Source organism: Asterias amurensis, chromosome 8 (genome assembly GCF_032118995.1).
Source record: "Asterias amurensis chromosome 8, ASM3211899v1".
Classification (NCBI taxonomy): Eukaryota; Metazoa; Echinodermata; class Asteroidea; order Forcipulatida; family Asteriidae; genus Asterias; species Asterias amurensis.
This window is the reverse complement of record NC_092655.1, coordinates 11,163,768-11,181,465: the sequence shown is the minus strand read 5'-3', so window position 1 is coordinate 11,181,465 and position 17,698 is coordinate 11,163,768. Positions and strand designations below refer to the sequence as shown.

The window sequence follows — 17,698 nt, the reverse complement described above, 5'->3', positions numbered from 1 at the left end:
TCAATTGTGGAAATTCCTCACTCGAAAAGGATGTATTGTCCACAAGAACCCAAACAACAAATACATGCAGTTTGTGAATGCTTTTGTGTTCGTAAATGATCAACGCAACGAGCAGATGTCGTGTGTGAGAGCCAGAAATTGTGGCGGAATGCAGCCGCAGGCCGTGATCGTGAAAAGCTGTTCGACGAAGTAGTAGTTGATCGAGCGTTATCGAAGATGAAACGAGTATCAAATCAGAAGGGGACGTTAAGGTCATTCTTCAACGCTGTTCCAAAGGTAGATTTTCTTTTATTTTTTATAAACATGAAATTTATGCCCATAGAGTGCGAGTTTGTGAATTGCAAACACGGGTATTTGTTGTGGTATTTTAACTAAGAAACAAACCATGGAGCAATATGATCGAACACAGTGGGTAGGCATGGTTGGTAGGTGCGTCGTAGGGGGCCTATGTCAGTGGAAATGTTTTGAAATTCCAAAAAATCACAACGATCATTGTTTATATATATATTTTGTAATCGAGTGATGTATATAGTTTTAAAATCCTTTTTTGCACTTTATATTTCCTGATTAATTATTATTATTGCATCCATCCTGAATGAAACTGAAAAAGAACATTGGCTAGTTTATTTTATTTCGAAATATTGTTTTTTTAATGAAGACTGTCATGTCAGTTGTGAAAAGTACCATACATGGTAGGCCCTTTCTCTATGATTAAAGCCTTAGGCCTGGAATTTCAATTTTGAGAGGGCAAGGCCATTTTCATTTTGCAAAGAGCACTTCAATTTGAAAATCTTAAAAGTTTATCGGGAAACTTTTGAAGGGCACCAAGGCCAAGACCAGAGGCAACAGAGGCCAGGGCCTCCGTGCAATTTCAGGCCTGAAGCCTACTAATTCTTTTCTTTGTTCCACATTATTCCCTCTTTTTTAAATTTCATGCGATTGGGATACATGATGGAGAAGGATTGTGAAGGATCAATAATACACACAATTATTTATAATAGCAACACTTTTTTTTTCTTTTCATTTCAGACAACAGCTGTTGATATAGGTACTGATGACACTGTCCAACCAGAACCAAATCCAGTTTTTGTGACAGCTCGGGTGCCAGAGGAAACGGTTGCTTCTTCACTTCTAAATGACTGCGCTGTTCAGAATAATGTTTTGGATGGGCAGATAAACGCAGTTTCGTTCATGTGTCAGAAACTGAACATCTCACCAGATAAGCTACTTTCTGAGGATATAAAGTCTCATCCTGAATTCATGAGAGCCCTGACGTCAGTATCTGCTTCAGCTAAGGATTATTTCCCTCTAGTTTCCAAATGGCAGAAACATCAGACTTTTATGAAGAAAGGTTCCGTTGTTCAACAAAGACATCATGAGGCAGAGGCCAGTTTAACTGAACTATCCCAGCATTTGCAAGAGATAGCACAGCTAAAGATCGTGAGTGGAAATCTTGGATTGCAGCTCAAGTCGTGTCAACAGAAACTTACGAAAATATTGGAAATGCTTCCAATTCTTTTCAATGCGAAAACTGCACTAGAAAATGCCATTAGCTGCTTGAAGGCTAGCGTAAGGGCACAGAATGCCAGAAGATTCAATCGGCTGTCAGGCAACTCAGAATACAATCTGGTAGCTGGGAATTCACTCTGCCTGAGTTGGGAAAAGGCAACAGAGAAAATTACTGAAATTGAAGCAGATGGTAAAGGTGTTTTCAATCCTCTGAATGCAGAACAGTTGCTTTCATTCATTAACCTCAAGGACATGTGCCATCGCTCAGGCATGCTGGGAGTTCCAGGCCGTATTATAGCTGAACACTTTCATTTGACCAACGACAACATAAAGAACGTGGTTGATGAACTTTTAGAGGTGTTTCCTTTGCTGTGCGTTGCCAAAGGGGACCATTATGTTCTTTTGGACTATGTCGAGCTGGTGTTCTGTCCAAATCTTGTGTATGAGCTTCTAAGCCTTGATTCTGTCAAGAAGACTGAGGATTTGCCAAACATTCCACAGTCTAATAGTTCAGATGATGGAGTTTTTTTCTACCAGAAAACAGGCCCTACACCACTGCAAGAAAAATACCCCCAGCTGCTTGATGTTATGATGAACTTTGTACGCATCCATGGTTTTGGTGCTCACATACGCAGACGAACTGGAACTGCAATATCCTGTGGAGTCACCCCGAACGATGTTCGGAAACACCTGCTTGAGAATGTGGAGGGCCTAGATAACATATCTCGCACCAAAGTATACTATCTGATGCAACCTGCACGATCCAACTCACATGAAGCTGCCCGACACAAGGACGCACTTGATATACGGATCGGTACCAAGTCATGTGATGTCAGCAAAGATAATCCGAATGCCCATGAATATTTTGAGACCGTCTCGAATGTGCGACAGATGTGTGCCATGTACCCGGACGAGTGTGTGGTATTTTCATGCGATAGCAAGGCCAAAATCCATATAGGAGGACAGGCTGTTTCAAGGTACCACCAGCTGAGAACCATTTTTCCAAGTGATGATGTCCCACATTATGCTGATCATGATTTCCCTGTCCCAGGTTATTTGATTGAACCTGATGGCTACCTGCAACTCCAAATGAAGGATGCTGAAGCACCCCGTACCAAAGACAGATGTGGCAGAGATGTGGTGGATGTCCCTGCTACTGGTCCCCTGTGGGTTTTCAATCGGTGCGTGAGAAATACATCCACATTTATCGAAGACCATGTCAACGACCTGAAAGTGATAATGAAGGACAACCCTAGTGTAAATAAGCCTGTCCTGGTACTTGTTACTGATGGCGGCCCAGATTGGACCCCCAAGTCCAATGTGAACGAGTTCTTCCTTGGGAAACTTTGGAAGGAGGGGAAGTATGACATGCTGATAAGCACGTGCATGCCAGCAGGACTCTCTCGCTACAATCCAGTTGAGCATCTCTGGTCTCCATGCTCAAAGTTTTTGGCAGGGGTGTCACTACCAGCACGTCTCCCTGGTGAAAGGACCCACCAGCACTCCAGAACATTCCAGCCGCTGAGAAACACGAAAAAGAGCAGAGAGTCTTTGGAGCTGCACTTGCCCGGCTGGACATGTACTGGGATGGGAGGGTCCACGATGGATTTAGGATCACTTCTAAACCGGTGTTACCTGATGTCAATGGTGAAAATGGAACTCATGCCATGGTTAAAAATATGTTCAAGTCAAGTCTCCGTGTGATCCGAGAGGATGCTGAATTGTCAGACGTCCTTGAAGAGTGGAAGTTCCTTTCCAAACATATGGACAGGAGAAGTGGTTTTGTATGCTTCCGCAGGGGCAGCTGTGGAATCGCCGCATGTGAGTGCAGAGCAGGTGAAATCAGGGCTTCTAAAGTGTGGAGGATACCAAGTGGCGACAAGTGGCTGTTCCCTCCTAGAACCCCTGACCCTGAGCACCCAGACCATTACCAGACGCTTCACCAGTTGGAAAGATCATTGGTCTTCAGCAGCCCAGATCAGCACTTCAAGAACTTTGAAGCAAACAGTTGCAATCATTGCAGGTGTAGATCTGAAGTCCGTTTCCATTTTTTTTCAAAGCAGCATTTGCACATTGCCTTTCAGACACATTTACATTATTTTGAAACACAGAATTCTATATGAAGCAGAACTGACTGGTGGGCCAGAATTTATTTATATCAATTTTTTATCCCCTCACAGTCTGCTCCTGGTGTAAATCAATTGTCTTCAAGTTCCATATCATACATGTTGCACAGCAATAAACTGATTCACTCTTGTCTTTTCTGTACTTTTAGATATATCTTCACCAGCAAAGCAGATGAAGAGAAACACATCAAACTTATTCATGGGGGGTTACGTGCTCTGAGACTGAAGGATGCCAGTCAAGACAAGGCCAGCCACAAGTGTCCAGTGTGTGAAGCACTTTATCCGACTCGGTATCAACTTCTGAAGCACCAGAACGAGGCCAACCACAAACTAAAGAAAGGAAGACCTAGCGCAAACTGAACTATTTTATGAAGTACCATGTCCAGAAAGACATAATCTGTTCATTTGCCATGTTTAATAAAGGCACTGAACACTATTTGAAATAACTCAAAATAATTGTTAGCCAAAAAAAACTTTAAAAACTTGGTATACGAGCAATGGAGAGCTGTTGATAGTATAAAACATTTGGAGAAATGGCTCCCTCTGAAGTAACGTAGTTTTTGAGAAAGAAGTAATTTCTCACTCAAATAACAAAAGACTTCAGGCCTGAAGCCTTTTATTAGGCATCTGAAAGCACACAAATTTGTGCAACAAGTTTTGTTTTCTTTCATTATTTTCTTGCAACTTCGATGACCAATTGTGTCAAAATTTTGACAAATTTGTTGATATTTTATGCATATGTAGGGATACACAAAGTGAGAATACTGGTCTTTGACAACTAATACCAAATGTGTCCATTACCGTTTAAGTGGCAACCGTGCATGCATTAAACAGTGTTTGAATGTAAATAAAATCACAAGCAAGGACATGTATTTATATGTAGACTTGTGTGAAAAAAAATCAACATTTTATTTGTACACTTTTAGGGGGGAGGGGGGGGTCTTGAAAAAGTGTACTCTTTGTACACTTGTGAAAATGTTGATAATTGTGAACGGCCCCTAAGTATGCTGATGATGTGAAGTTATGTTTGTTTTAGCTGCATAACAATAAGCAAATAGGTCACAATTAGAGCAACATAGAGCATGTTAGCTTTGTTTATAGAAATAGTGACCACATTCTAATACATTTCTCAATGGGCAAGATACTAAACAAAATTTTTCATTTTGCATCATCATTTCAAAAGTAAAAAGAAATTGCTGTGCAGCAAATTTGTAATTAGCTACTGCAGATAATCGGCATGTGTACTTCTGAATGATGTCTTTGCTGGTGTCTTTGTATGATAAGTGTGTATGTGATGTTTATTGTTATTTGTTTATTTGTACTACTTCTTTTTTTCAGACCAAGCAAGTTCTCTACCAGTATGCAGAGGCTAGGAACATGGTAAAAGGAAAATTACAAGAGAAATGGATAGGAAAGTCATATGCATAAACAATAGAGTAAATCACTGGGTGGAAACATTAAGAATCAAGCTCAAAGAAACCAAAGTTTATTACAGCTGGACCCGGCGGGCGTTGGTTCTATTACACTAGAATTGTCAAGAGATGCCTCCCATGATAAAATGAAGGATCAATTTCAGAATCTCTACTTCATCTGCGATGTCCCACACCTCATGAAGAAAACGAGTAATAACTGCAAAACCTCTGGCTACAACAACTGCACACGGAAACTGTTAGTAAGTTTAATAATAGGGGAACTTTGAAATGTATTCTAGGATGATGCTTGTCTTTGCAAAAGAAATTGGCAAAAACTACAGACAAATATTGCTGCCTTGAACTATTACATGTATTTGGTAAATGTTTCATGGCATACAACATTTTTTTAGACAGCAGTTTCCATGAACAGCAAAATGAAAATGAAGGGGAAAATGGGTTCAACACTCAGAATTAATAAGTAATTTATTGATTAATTCTTGCTATGAGTGAAATTTCCAGCAACAGGCACAAATGTAAGCCAAACAAGGTTTATTTAGAATGAGCTGTTTGGGTGTTTCAAAGAAAACTCTTCACCCACACTGCATTGTCTCTTTGAGTGCTTCTCAAATTCTGTTATGTAATTTCAACCCAGATATTATTGTTAATATTTTTAGGTACTAAGCAGCACCGTTGCCAATGCATTGGATGTGTTGGAACTTCCTCAACAGTAAAGTTCATCAACATGTTCGATCAGTTTTTTGACTGTTTGAATGTTTCCAACTTGCATCAGGGGGAACATACACGGAAGAAAGCCCTGGCCCCTTACAAAAGCTGAGGATAGAGCAAGCATCACCAATCATCTTGCCCTATCAGTCCCACCTGAGCAACGTACGGAAGAATACATAAATGCACATTTTGACCATCATGATAACCACACCGATTACCAGCCTGCTATAGATTAGTCTGAAAGAGAGCCCTGATGAACACTCGCACCCACAAAGCACTGCTGTTGAATCTCAAGCTCTCTCACATCCTCAACCCCCCTTAGATCTGCCCGACTTCTATACTCTGTTGTATTTTTGGTTGCTTTTGTTTCTTTGTCCTTGTCGTCCAAGTCCTTGTCTGTCTCAGGGATACAAAAGCATTATGCTTGAACTTTTTCCCTGCATGTTGACTATTACGTTAATTTTTGTAGTTATTATCTTCAAATTCTATACATTGCATCCGCCCTTCATTATTATATTCATCGATATTTGTTTTCTAGTGTATGCTTAAATTGTTATTGTTGACATGAAAATAAATGTTCATTGAACTGAATTGAACTGAATTGAATTGACTGGCAGGACGGACTGCCAAAAATCAGGGAAGAGTCGCTGCCAGCGGCATCAAAGTCACCATCCCCGGAGTTGAACCCGGAGAAGTCAGAACTCGGCAGGCTTGAACAGCCAACAACGAGCGGAATTGTCAGGAACGGGGTTGGGAAGAACCTAGCAACTCTTCGCCAGGCCATGCAAGACCAACCTCCATCTCCGTGGGCATCCTCCATGGAAAGCTCAAATACCACGCAGGCACCAAGATTGCCAACAGTACCAGATGACCAACCTCAACCACTTGAACGAATAAGAGCGACGGTGGTAGTGGATCGCTTCCAGGGAGGATGGGTGACAGCCACCACCGACAGCAGAACGACAAGCAGTTCTCAGAAAGCCTCAGTCCATGCCACTTGAAGAAGACATCTCAAGGCTTCGCAGCTACATGGTTAATTCAATGGAAGAAATTGTTAATGATGATGAAGCATTGTGTAGTGAAAAATTGTTCAACAAGTTGAGATCCTTGGTCGTCAGTAGACTAACAATCTTTTCTCACCTCATTCAAACATGAACTGAACTTGTAGTAATGTTGCACATTCATTGTGTTTGTATTGACCCTCTTGTTTCCTTTTCCCCTTTTGTTTTTTCATTTACCATACCTAGTGGAAAGCTTACGAAGAGAGGAAGCGACCAAATGATAAGAAAAAAACAGAAGTTGGATTACACAGTTCTACACATGTAGGTGTTATTGGTGCTGCTTTTTTCATTTGACAATGGAGGAATTTCTACGTCTGGTGTTGATGCTGCTCTTTTGCCTCATATTGGAAGAAGTTCTACATCTAACATTTGTGGTGGTTCTTCATCTGACAATGAAGGAAGTTCTACATCTGGTGTTGAAGCTGCTCCTTCATTTGACAGTAAGTCTCCAAATAAAAAAACGTTGCCTTACTAAAAATTTTAAAAATGTTTTGCCTGTATTATTTCAAGACAGCACCAAAACTTCAAGATCATTGAGCAGTTGACTTCACAATAGTTTGTATTAAAAATATTAAAAGTGAAAAAACTTACACCGGCTCTACAGGGCACAACAAATCTGCGTTACAAATAAGGCTGGTTGCTTGAAATTTGCAAGTATTATCAATACTCATACTTTATGTTTTACTGTTGTTTGTAAAAGTATTTACAGCGACATGCACTGCGCGCGGTTTAGAACATAATATAAAACAAATAATGGGATGGGAGTCTGCTTACTAAGCATATTGAGAGTGGGATTAACACTCTAACCAAGTGCTCATCAGAACCTTTCCCATTCACTATTCATAAAAGTTTTTGTCTTCACACTTACATGTACACATGTATACCCAACCTGTGATATTTCCTAGGCTGATAGTTAGATTTGCAGCTTTACATTTGGTGTCCCAATACCTACGATAGTGATTTACAGCTACAATTTTAATTTAGTTTAAATATCTGTGGGAATCTCAATCAGAAAAGTGGGGGTCTCTCTCTTCTGATAAATCCGCTATACCAGTTTTCGAAAGCGTTTGGAATATAATACGACCTTTCCAAAATTCCATAGAGAAGTATAGTTGTTATAGTGGGGCGGCTTAGCTGAAAAATTGCGCTCTTTGAAAGCATGAAACTTGGCACATGGTTAAGTTACACAACACACACAATTTTAGATCAAGGGCCACCAGAAATTGCACCTTGTACGGGGGCCCTCTTGGATTTCAAAATGGCCGCCATTTTGGATCTGTTTATGAAGTCTCCTAAATATATCAATTACGGTTATTATTATTACTATTATTATTAAAAGCCAGGGTAAGATGTTTAAAGCAACGATTTCATGCCTTCAACTTGAGTGTTTACAAACATCCTATGCTTTGGCTGGATCCAGCAAACTGGTTAGATATTGTGTCAGAGTTGCAAGCAATAGATGGCACAATGTTCTGCTACAAGGCTGCAGGTTTCTGGTAATGAGTTGGACTAAACATCACTTACTTGAGTTGCAGTTCGGTATTGTGCTATATTTACATGTTTTTGTTTTACATTGTATGGAGATTTTTAAAAAACATCAAATTAACCTTGCTTCGGTTTCAGACCCCTCCAAGATAAGAGATTCAGAGAGGTTAGCTCTTTGCCTTTCCCTGTGATGAATGACGACGACCATTACAAGCCCTTCTAAGATGTGTAACTGTGACACATGATGCAAGTTATACACATTTATTTTGTAACTTTTCGTCTACATATTTGATCCCCTTGATTAACAGGGATACCAGAATTTGGATCCATTCCATGACATCATTTTCTTTCAGGAGAGACCAAGCAAAGGCAAAAGATCAAAGGCGCAGAGGAAGAAACATTTCAAGAATACTGACACCATGCTTCATTGCATGGAGTGTGAAAAAGTGGAGATTAATCTTCTCGAAGAAGGAACTCACCAAGGGTCGGACTGAAGAAGCAGCTAACTCAAGTCTTGGAGGTCAGTTTGGTGAGTTGTCAATATTTTAGAGGCGATTAAATAATCTGCTCTAAGAGACTTGCCTCTCCAACCAACGAGCTAGGTCCAGTACCTCTGTAGCATAAATTGTTTTATTTAGGGCCATAATTTGGGGATAAGATCATCCAAAAATGTGGGTTTTTATTTTATTTTGTCATTTTGAATATTGCACACAAAGACCGTCCGATTATGGTCCGATCACCCGCTTTCTACATATGTGCGGCATGCCGATCATCCTTTTGAGGTTATTGGCGCGGCACACATAGCAAAATGTGTTTATAACAAATTGTAGTTTTGATTTCGATTTTAAAACAAGGTTGTTCCAAACGAAATGGATGTCAATCAAGGTAGCGTCGTCGGGACAAGTGGTTAATACATTATTTTAAGAAAATGACATCTCAAGCATTTGTTGTTTTCAAGTCAGCTGACGTCATATCAAAATGGGCGCCATTTTGATTATGTCATATTGATGGGCGCCATTTTGATTACGTCATGCCTCCCTCCTAAAAAAAAAGTCTGTGGAGAACACTGAGCAGGGAAATCAACTGGAGTCATAAATTCATATTAAAATGGGCGAAAATGTATCACAAGAACCGTGACCTGGAGCATAGGGCGGAGCAGATTGTAAGAAGCGTTTGGAAAGAGTGGAAAGAGGAGAACTCAAGTTTTTAAACGAGCACCATTTGTTTTTGACATCAAAGTTGGAGAAAGAAAATGAAAAACTTATTGAAAAAAAATGAGTCTCAGCAATCCGACAATGAGGAACTCAAACTAGCACTTGAATGAGGCAGAAGGCTTCCAAGTCTGCAAAACACACACTTAACAACCTAAAAGGAGACTATCTGACATCACTGACATTTGCCGTAAGTCCATTGCTGGAAACGATATTGGACATAAAGTTCTCTGCCAAATTAGAAATATTGTTATTCTCTGCTGGCTTGCTTACTTGTTGTATAGAGTGATGTTCAAACAACATTACTATAGGCAACCCACAATTACATTAACGCCCTTTAAAAAAAGTTTGCAAAGCCCGCTTTATTGATTTTATTGTTTACCAGTTTCCATAGCAATGGTTGTTTAAATTGTAAACATTTTTACTATTTTTTATTAACAAAAATCAATACAGCATAGAGGGACATAGTCTCAACGCTTGGGGTCCATAACAGGAACATAAAGACAACCAACCACTGACACATAATCTAAAAGAACCACGACAGCAAAATCTTAATAAAATTAAAAAGAGAAAGAACAAAAAATCACGAACCACTAAAATTCCGTAACTTCCAACCTTTTGTCCGATTAACCAATTAAAATACATTTTGAATTACAAATTGAATCATAGTATCTTTTTAATACTGGATAAAATGGTACACAATACTTAATATATATTAAAAAATGGGTTCCAGTCCCTAGAAATTGTAATGTAACCCACCTACCTTGCATTGAAACTTGCATTGCTTGGTGGTCACTGGGTGGTCACTGTCGACTTACTCATCTACATGTCGATGCTGACCCCGCACAGTGTAGATGTAGACTGTGTCAGAAATTCCCCTTCCCGGCCGCCCCACCAATGCAGCAACACTCAGCACACTGAGAAATCCCGGGCACGAAGGGCGGTCGCCGCTTCCCAAGTTCTTATGTGAAACTTCTTCCAGTCCCAGACTCCAGTTAGTCACCCCTCATTCGACTCATTTTATCATTGAGAGAAAGCAGTCATTTTAGAAGATCCGACATTGTCTTTTTAACATTTTGAGGCTTTTAATCAGAGAGTTGGTATTCGTCGTACCGAAACCACCCTGAAAACCTAAAGTCATGATGAGACCGACCACACCACACACACACACACGGCTGCAGAATGCTGCATGAAGGGCGGTCGCCGCCTCCCAAGTTCCTGTGTGAAACTTCTTCCAGTCCCAGACTCCAGTTAACAGTTTGTCACCCCTAACTCGACTCGCTATCATGAAGAGAAAGCAGCCATTGTACATGTTCTGAACTTGGGTTTTTTCCGCATTTTGCTGCTTTGAACAGATAGTTGAAATTTGTCGTATAGAAACCGGTCCTGCAATCCTAATGTCACGAAAGACCGTCCGTAACACATACACACACAGAATGCAGCATGATGCACACATGGCATCCCTATCAACATTAGCTTTAGTCAGATGCCTCTAATGGTTGATGGGTGGTTCACAAATCAGAGTTGCTCTCAAGTCGTCTGGATACCAACCTGTCAGGGGTCTTTTGTTAATGAGGGCGACCATGAGGGCGCTAGATAGGTTTAGTGGTGGTCTTTTCAAAAATTCAATTCAAAGAATTCCCCAATTACATAAAGGTATACCTACAATATAATTGGAATTATATAAGACAATGAAGGAGAGACTCACCATGTAGATTGCCCTTGTGCTGCAATCTGATCCACCCTTTGAAGCTAATGGAACTGTCCTCATTAGATATTCAAAGTTTTGAAGAGCCCGCTTTATAATGTATGTTCTTCCAGTAATCCTCGTCTTTTTGAAGCTTGAAGATAGTCTGGTGTAGACGGCAACTGACGGTGACTTCCTCGGGAGGGAAGATGACAAAGAAACCTGCATGAATATAAGAAAGAGGGAGGGAGACTGAGTCTCTCCTTCATTGTCTTATATAATTCCAATTATGACGACCACTGTAACCTGTTCTTCGCTGATCTTGCTGAGGGATATGGAGAGCAGAGAGAATGGGGGGAAGGCGTAGCCTGCTATCTGCTTCCAGTTCAGGAGAAATGCGTCCACTTTCCAAGCCATTGGGTCTGGCTGCCAAGAGATGAAAGTTCTGAGCTGGGTGTTCAGACGCGTGGCAAACATATCTACTTGTGGAGTAAACCGTAGCTTTCTCATGACTTCCTGAAAAATTTGGGGGATGAGTTGCCACTCTACCCGATCGTTGAATACCCGAGATAGGTTGTCGGCTGTCACGTTCATAGCGCCTGGCAAGTGTTCTGCTGACAGTGTAATGTTTCTCTTGAGGCACCAAGTCCAAATCTTGACGGAGAGTTGGGCCAACTGTTTGGATTGTGTCCCTCCTTTGTGGTTGATATAAGCAACCGCTGTAGAGCTGTCCATCTGAAGTCTTATGTGAAGACTGGAACGGTTCGGTAGAAGGGTTTTCAGTGCATACCATGTTGCTAACAGTTCTAGAAAGTTGATGTGATGTGCTTTCTCCATGGAAGTCCAACGACCCCCGACATGGGACTCCTGTCCCAGGCAAGCACCCCAGCCCTGCGTTGAAGCGTCTGTTTGAACTACTAGGTCTGGAGACTGAAGGAGAATTCCCCGTCCATTCCACGCTTGAAGGTAAGTAATCCATGTTTTGAGTTCTTACTTCGATTTCTCTGAGATTTGCACCTCGGACTCGTAGCTGTTTAGTTTGTGTAGAGTCGAAATTTTGTCCATCTGAAGATTTCGATAGAATATTGGGGCTGATAGGACTGCTTCTATTGTGGATGACATTTATCCGATTAGACTGGCAAGTTCCCGTACTGTTGTTCTTTTCCCGAGTAAAACATGTTGACAGTGATCGACGATGTTCTTCAGTTTCTGCTGGTTCAAAGACAGTGTCATGTTGGATGAATTTATGATAAAACCCAAGTACTCGACTCGTTGTGAGGGTACTAGCTTTGATTTGCCCATGTTCACGGTGAACTCGAGGCTCTGAAGGAGACTGACTGCTTGTTGTGTGTTGTTGGAACACTCCTGGGCTGAAGTCCCGAGTATTAGTATGTCGTCCAGATAGAGGACACAGCGGATGCCCTGCTCTCTGAGACATGATGCCACCGGTTTCAGGATCTTTGTGAAGGTACGGGATGCACTGCTTAGCCCAAATGGGAGGCATGTGAACTGGTAAATAAGTCCTCTCCAGATGAAACGTAGACATTTCCGGTGTTTGGTGTAAACGGGAACTGCGAAGTAAGTGCTTTTAAGTCGATCGTTGTCATCCAATCTTTCTGGATTTGGAGGTGTTTGACGGAATAAATGTTCTCCATTTTGAAGTGCTGATAACATAATGTTCAGAGGACGGAGGTTGATAACCGGACGAAGATCCCCAGTTTTCTTCGGAACCAAAAAAAAAAGAAGATAAAAACTGACCATTACTAGGCTGTTGAATTGTAACAGCTACTTTCTCCAGCATTTTCCGCACCTCTTCGTCAAAAATCTTCGAATGATGAGAAGACTGAGCACGAGTAGATGGAGCAAATCGTTGACGAGGTTCTGACAAAAACTCCAGTTGGTAACCCGTGATTGCTTCGAGAATCCAAGGGTCATGAGTAATGAGCTGCCATTGGTGCTTAAAATATTGAATACGACCAGAAGGAGATAGATGTGCGGAAAATGCTGGGGAGATGTAACTTGACGGAGACACTTCAATTAGTTTTTTGAATTGTGGCTGTCGGAAGTAGAAAAACTCTTACCAGTGCCTCGTTTTCCTCTGTTGGAAAAATTCCTATAAGAGGAATTTCTATCGCCAAAACTCCTGAAGGACGATCTGTTCCCAGACGGGAAACGCCGGGTTCTAGAAGTCTAGAAACTGCATGATAGGGGGTGAAGCGCTTATCCCTTGCGGATGAAGTCGTAGACTGTTGTTTGGTGTAGGTCACCTTGGATGCCAGCTTGTTTGCCTTCTCGGTTTCCTCAATATCCTTCATGAGGGATGATCCGAAGAGTAACCCCATAGAAGGAGCGTTTTTCTTCAAAGTCTCAAACTTTTTATTGACAATTTCATCAAAAGCATGTTGGCGAGCAAGTGCAAGGCCTTGGCTGGCTGAACCCAAAAGGATAAGCCCTGAAGATAGAAGATCCTGAACCATATCCTTGCTTACCTCGCTGGGGCATTCCTGGTCGGCGATGGCATCAAACAAGTGTAGCAAGGGCAAGGCAGCTCTTAGAACACTTGATGGGCCAGTCTCAGTCTGTCGTCCTCCGCGACCAGGGAAGAATTGGCCTGCTTGAACACCTCATAATACCCGCAGGTAATTCCGGGGCGTTAAAAACGTGTCCTGCTCTGGGGAAACGGAGTGTGGAGAGATTTCGTCCATGAAATCCTCTGCAGACAGTTTATGGATACGAAGTTGTTCCCACCATTGTATAACTTTATCAGATAATGCAGTACCTGTAGTCTTCTGATGTGGGTTCCTAAATAGTTCTTTGGTGGCTGGAACTGCAGATGCGTTGGAAAACACTGAGGTTTCATCATCGCTCATGACAGTAGACGAGTCGTCTGGCTCCTGTTCACCACCGTGTGTAGTTGGCTGCTCTGGAGCTCGGGTACCAGACTGCTTAAAAATTGGCGGGAGACCACTGTTGAGGGATGCCCCAGGGGTTGTAAAAACAGGCCGGCATGGCACCCATCTGACCGGGCCCGGTGTTCGGCGGCATCATCATGTGTGGGTTGGTCCAAGCCCAAGGGGGCTGGTCCCATTGAGGTGCCGGTGGCGGAGCCTGCATTGCCGGGGTCCGAGTCCATGACGAAGATGGAGCTGGTGGGTGGTGCCCGGTAGTGTCTCCGATGGCTGGGCCAACGGGTTGCGATGAAGGCGGTGGTTTGTGGGAAGACGGTTTCGAACATGAAAGCTCTCTGCCGTAGTCTATTGGGGTTTTGGGGCATGAAAGCCCGTGACCCAAGTTGCCGTCATCTGGGCGATCTGACCCTGTCCAACTAGGGCCTAAATCACCTTCTGTACCACTTTGTATTTCTCTGGTCGCCTCGGCCAAGATGTCTATCGGCTGGTCGTTTTGGCAATCGTCCGGTGGTCGGGAGACGGTGGACGGAGCCGTAGAAAAACGAAGACGGTTTCTTGTAGTTTCCTTAGGCATAGCGTAAATAAATCCAAGCAATGGCGTATAAGAAAGGACTATTCTAATGGTGTAAATAACGAGAGCGAGCGAGATCTGATCAGACTGCACACAAGTAACAAAAGACGAGGATTACTGGAAGAACATACATTACAAAGCAGGCTCTTCAAAACTTTGAATATCTAATGAGGACAGTTCCATTAGCTTCAAAGGGTGGATCAGATTGCAGCACAAGGGCAATCTACAAGGTGAGTCTCTCCGGAATTGGCGAAATATAATTGTATTTTCTAATTCACTGGGAATCACCAATGTACAATAAAAGGGCAAACATTATTGTTTGAACACTAATTAGAAAAATTGTGGCGAACCCAGAAACGCGTTTTCATGCTTGTAAATGACTTGCTACACTAGCTTAGTTAGCTAGCCCATGGACACCAGACATAATAAGTTTATTTATACAAGAAAATGGACAAAAACAAACGCATACAAACAACCCAGATGGTATCGAGTATGTTGATAACGTAAATATATCGAAATAAGCTTATAACTTATTATACAGCTCTATGATAATAATAAAATATATAAAGATTCCCGCGCCCCGTGCTCTGCGATCCCTTGTAGTCGAGTCAATCTCAGCAAAATATTGCTTGACCGAGACAAAACTGCAACATAAATGATTTTTTATGAACTATCAAAAAGTAGAAACAATTAAGCAAGTGAAATACGATATACATAGTTTCCATAAATAAAAAAAGTGTGTTTTCGCATTTGTTATTTGACACTGATGCATTTAGGCCTATACATACGCCCTCGGAGTAATTACATAATTTTCAAATAAATTTGCATACAAAAGTTTCTTGCATGAATTAAAAATTGCCGTTTTCGCCTCTATTTTTATTTTGCTAACTATAAATCGCCCTGAACTGAGTAGAATTGATTTCTTAATTTTGTCACATCAAATTTTAATGCAAATGTTTCTTGACACCAGGAGCCTCCACCACAAAGTATCAACATTAATCAAAGAAGGGTGCCATATAATATTTCAAATAATACATGCGTATTTAGAAGCAATTATTGACTGCTCCGTTAAATGAAGTTGGACGCCTTGGACAGGGCACCACTGAAGATAATGGGAGGTTTATAATATTGCACAACTTGTATACCTTGTCCAGTCGGTAGGGGTCCAACTGTTTTAAAAACGCCCTGGGAGTAGTTATATCATTTTTCGAATTCAAACTCAGGTGTTTCTGATCAGCAGAGTGTAGGTTCAAATCCCCAGCCGTGACACTTGTCTAAAAGGCAGTAGCCACTAGTGGTAAGTGGTATAGTTACTCACATGGGCATCAATCAGTGGGGGGGGGGGGGGGGGGGGGGACAGGTCCCCCCCACCTTTTGGAGGGTGGGGGCACAATATCAAATGTCCCCCTTCCCCACCTTTTTGACCACCTTTATATCATGAAGCCCAAGTTTGCACTGAGTAAGACGAAACCCTGTGTCCCTATGGGCATTAATCCTGTGGGGAAAAGGATGACACAATAGACTGTGCAAGTCTCGCGCAGATTTGAACTTCCGGGACCATTGTGGTCCCAACCTTATGGAGTTTTACGTTGGGGAGATTTTGTTTCGTCCATTACTTTAGTTTAATATAGTTTATAACCATAAAAATGACATATGTTGTTAAAAATATAATACTAATTAACAACATATGTAAAAGTAAAAATAAAGTCAACATAATAACGAAGAAAAACCGATATTTAAACTTGACCTCAGGTCAGGTTATTTGTAAAAAATTAAGAATTGTGCCCATCTCCGATCACGAAACTTACGCAGACGCTTGTTTTGGTTGCGCGGGGTTGAAAGCCTTTTCATTGGTCGCGTAGGCGTCGGCTTCCTCTTTAAAATGCGTCACGCGTTTATCTAACGCCCTTGCGACCATCGTGCGTCCGCGTATAAACCAGCTTTCCGTAGTTTCACATTTGGGCGTAGATTTACAAAAGGGGTTTCAAAACATTTAAGATCAAACAAACATCCTTGTCCCAGAGTTTTACTTTTGTCTGTACATAGACTTTAACCGATAATTGTGTATTTCTTTATAAAGCTAAAACTAATTTAAACAAGCTCTATTTGGTATTTTTGTTGTTCAGATTCGGCATTAAGAAAAAAATTTAAGCGAAGATTTGATTCATAAAAAAATTAAGTTATTCAGTTGTCGTGTTTTCTCGCTCCGGCGCGCGCGAGACTTGCACAGTCTATAGCCCCTACCCTCTCTAAATTGGCCCTAGATTGCATCACAGAGCATCTAAAATGCAAATTTTCCCGGGCCCTTAATCGGGCCCGCACCCCGACCCGAAAGGCTTCTCACACACATGCTCCATCGTTGACAGATTTGCACCTCCCCTTGAAAGAGTAGAAGGGACGTTTACCCGACCCCACCCCACCCCACCCCACCCCATTTTGGAAGGGTGGGGGATACAGTATCAATGTTCCCCGTGTCGTTTGACTACCTTTATTATGAAAATCGTGTTTTGCACTGAGGAACTGTGGAGCACTGGAACACAAATATTCACACAGCTCATTGTTCTGTTTCGTTTGCCATTTGGCCGCTAAATGGCCTGAAGATTGCACCACAGAGCATCTAAAAACACAAAATTTTCCCGGGCCCTTGAGCGGTCCCGAACCCATGCCGTGAAGGTTTCACACTCACGTGCTCACTATTAGGCAGTATTTTCCCCTACAACTTGGTTCATAGATCCGCACTTGAAGATGCTGTCAACCCAAAAGGTTCTACTGCTGCTCACAGTTTTACATTATTATGTTCTGTTCCATTCTGACAGATTTGCCCCATAAAACTTGTGTCTTAGGTCGGGTGATGATAGGGATGAAACGCCGTCTGAGCATTAGAATGCAGAAACAATATTGATATAACAAAGCTATAATTGAGTTGCTTTTTAGGTACAATAACCATGATAGCAAGAATAGGTGTATCATAGCTTGAAATAGGCATTAAAATCCAACATCT

General features: G+C 41.7%; 1 protein-coding gene across 1 annotated transcript in view; it reads right to left on the bottom strand.

Annotated features, from left to right (window-relative positions):
* LOC139940856 (uncharacterized) overlaps window positions 1-10,898 on the bottom strand; it is a 101,731-nt gene extending 90,833 nt beyond the window's left edge. The window contains exon 1 of the mRNA XM_071937234.1: window positions 10,294-10,898. The gene's annotated coding sequence lies outside the window, so the exon portion shown is untranslated. The remainder of the gene's footprint in view (window positions 1-10,293) is intronic.
* Between the last annotated feature and the right edge of the window lie 6,800 nt (window positions 10,899-17,698).